The sequence below is a fragment of the Triticum dicoccoides genome, chromosome 2A, assembly GCF_002162155.2.
Source record: "Triticum dicoccoides isolate Atlit2015 ecotype Zavitan chromosome 2A, WEW_v2.0, whole genome shotgun sequence".
NCBI lineage: Eukaryota > Viridiplantae > Streptophyta > Magnoliopsida > Poales > Poaceae > Triticum > Triticum dicoccoides.
Genome location: NC_041382.1, coordinates 37,490,487 through 37,493,930, shown reverse-complemented (window position 1 = coordinate 37,493,930; position 3,444 = coordinate 37,490,487). Strand labels below are relative to the sequence as shown.

Sequence of the window (3,444 nt, the reverse complement as noted above, 5' to 3'; positions counted from 1 at the left end):
GGGGGGGTATATTTCACCAACAACTCTTCCCCACCCCTCACCACTGTCGCCAAAGTTATCAGGGTCGTGTACATAAGTTATCAGGTCTATGTTGTGTGAGTTATCATGCTATTCACAAAAGTACCAAGACCGGCGTACATAAGTTATCAGGTCCGTTACCGGCGGATACTTCATCAACCCCCTACCCCCCACTCTCCGCGCTAAAGTTATCAGGATCAGGGTACATAAGTTATCAGGTTTGTGATGTGTGAGTTATCAGGACCGAGGTACATGAGTTATCAGACTCTATTTTTGTTGTTGCTTTGTTTAGACCATTGATTGATCAATGCAAGGAACCATGGGAATGACAATGCAAGGAGTGTCTAGCCGCATGAGCGCGGGGGAGCGGTGACACGTGGCAGCAATCCTTAATTATCATGCAAGAAGGATGTTAAGAGTCAGTCAGAGTAGCATTTCTACATGGAGGAGATGATCATTCATTCCATAGAATAATCATACTATAAAAAATTATAGATTGAGATACACCATGAAGGAGATCATTCATTCAATTCAGTGATATTCTTTGGGAAGAAAATACATGTAAAAATGGCTTGGCAAGTTCTTACAAAACTGAAGTTACTGAACCGAAGCTAACAGAGTAGAGCCGTGGGCTGCCCATGTAAGCCACCAAATTCAGCCCTGCAACTTCGGTTAAGCAGCCAAAATGTGGTTGAGACCTTGTATCGGCTACCAAGGCGTGAAGACATCATCTCTGCTCCATAATTCTCAGCATACATGTACTACAACAGAGACTACAGCAGCAGCAGCGGAAGCATGTGCACAGAGTGCAGCAGCCGGTCCCTCGACGGCAGCGGCATCTTCGCGGCGAGCATGTCGACAATCGCGTCGGTGCCGCACTGCTGCTGCAGCTGCTGCTTGGCCGGCGGGGGCGGGCTGGCGCGGCTGAGCTTGCCGCCGACCGGCCGACGCAGCAGCACCAGTCGAAGGAGGTGATAGGGTCGAAGAAGGGGTCCATCGGGGACGACAGGAGGCTACAGTCCAAGTCGGTGACGCTCGACGTACCCAGCGCCAGTGTCGTCGCTGCTAGCGCCGCCGCCTGCTTGGCCGCCACGAGGAGCTGCTGCTACACTTGGTCACGCGCCTGGTAGCTCTCCTTGGCCACCTGGCGCAGGAGGAAGGAGATTGGACGCCGTCGGGGAAGAGAAAGGAGGAAGGGATAAGGTGGATCGCGAGCCGCTCATTTCCTATCTGACAACGCGGGACTCGTTCGTGCCTGTCCCTAATGTCCAGTCGACAGATGGTTAGCTTTCTCGTTTTTGTAAACATACTATCATGAAGAACATAAACTGGTCTAAAGTGTTAATCACATCTCGTTTTCAATTTCTTCATGGATGATTACTTGCCTTTGATCTTGAGTCAAAACATATATTTAACCAACATCGGGGTTTCCGACAAAGAAATGCGAAAGAAGAAAGGAAAAAAGTGAGGTACTCCCTTTGTCCCACAATATAAGGCGTTTTTGCAAGCTAGCATAGAATGTCTTATATTGTGAGACGGAGGGAGTAGCTTATAGCAAGACAAGGGCATAAAGAATTGACCGCCACTAAAGAAAATTCTGCAGGACTGCATAGTTCAACTGTCATGAGAAGGGGAAGATGACTCAGTTAAGGACGGTGTAGGGTCAAATACTCAAATATACTAAGAATACTAGGCCTATAAGGGTTCGATTTTTCTAGTTTTTTTAAACTTTTTTTTACTGCTGCTATAGAATTGACGCGTGTGACAGGGTGTTCCATTCCCTTGGTTTGCCACATTCTACCCCCACCGCTTTGACCATCTACCAGTCAAACTTGTCTGGAGTAGAAATCTCAGGAGTAGGAAGCGTACGACGCGTGGATTGGCTTCGGTCTCTCTCTCCACCACCTGTCCTCTTTGACTCTCTCTCTCGATATTTCGCCTGGTCTCTCGAAGGATCCCGTAAAGCCCGTTCCACCGCTTGGCCGCTGTTTGGCTCTATAAAAACGCCCCACTTCATGTGCGTCTTCCATCTCGGCTGCGCCATAATCCCGGCTCCTTCTCTCCCGACGCCCCTCCCGTTGAATACAGCGTGAGCTCTGCCCTGTTGATGTCCGATCCAGCGCCGCCGATTTCTCCATGGAGTGCATGGGGTTCTATCCTAGGTCGCTCGCCGGTCACGGGCTCTCCCTGCCCTGTGCGACTCCTCCGCAGTGTGGTCATCCTCCCGCGCGAGCGCGGGTGTGCCGCCGTCGTCGAGATGAACCGCGCCGCCTTCGGTCGCTGGTGCGTTCCCCCGCTAATAAGGTTGATGGCTTTCTCCCCCTGCCCCTTTCCTACTCATCTCCCAATTTTCCCCTTTCCTTGCAGCCGCAGCAGGTATGCATTAGGAGCGGGCGCCTCTTTTTACCACGGGAATCAAATGCTGCTGGCCCCTGATCTGGATGACCAGACCTGCAGCCAACTCTTGATATGGAAGCATGAATAGTGCAGGAGCTAGCAAAGCTGCCGCTCGCCGTATGGAACACCAGTACCACCGTGGGAAGGTGGAAGCACAAATAGAAGCTGCTCTTTCTTCCTGGCCGAGTATGGATCAAGCGTCTCGGTCATTAGCTTGGCAGCTATGCAACATGCCGTCTCGCCAGCACAACTTCAACCCATCTGCACAGGTTCAGCGACGCCCCCCTTTCCATGTCCTCTCGATGGCAGGATTACCTCGATCTCTGGTGCAGCCGTGGCGTTCTGGTTCTTCTTTCTCGCTTGCATAAGATAAGCTTTCTAAGCACAAGACTCTTCAGCTTACTGAAAACTTTCTTACCCACAAAACTTCTTGCTGATATCTAAAAACGAACTGATAGGACAACTTCATAATCTTACACGTTTATAGCTTAGGACCTGCTATTTGTCTCACTTCATTCATCTGCATGCGAGTTGCATTTGGGTCTCCTGAGAGCCAATTAATGAATGCATAGGCTTTCATTTCGATTCCCACTGACTAATGTTTCTTGGCATGTGTTTCTTTTGTCTTATTGGCTGGTTGCATGACAATTGGTCTTAGTGACTTTCTTTCGTTTAAGTTTGATTTAGTATTTGTAGGGATACATCTGTATGAGGAGTTTCGTCATTAATTGCTGGTTTGGTTCAGCAAAAATTATGACAAGTGTGCATGCGACAATGGGTGGACTATGCAGGATTTTTTGTTTTGTTTTGTTTTATTTATTGCTAATGAGGACTGTTGATTGCTGCTATTGACCCGGGTAGTGACAACACTCGTGCATGGTTGTGAGCTATGCAGTAGTATATGTGTATTCTCAGTGTATGTAAGCAGCTGCATGTTGAACACTCGGTCTGTAGTCGGAGCAGCTAATTTCTGAATGTAAAAAAATGCAGTGTCATTTTTTCTAAGAGTAAATTAGTACTTTGTAACAA

The 3,444-nt window shown here is 48.6% G+C and overlaps 1 long non-coding RNA gene across 1 annotated transcript; it reads left to right on the top strand.

Moving 5' to 3' along the window:
* The first annotated feature begins 2,040 nt into the window (after positions 1-2,040).
* On the top strand, positions 2,041-3,444 carry LOC119353004. Its single transcript, XR_005170305.1, has 2 exons — positions 2,041-2,301; positions 2,386-3,444. It is a non-coding gene; the product is annotated as an uncharacterized LOC119353004 (long non-coding RNA).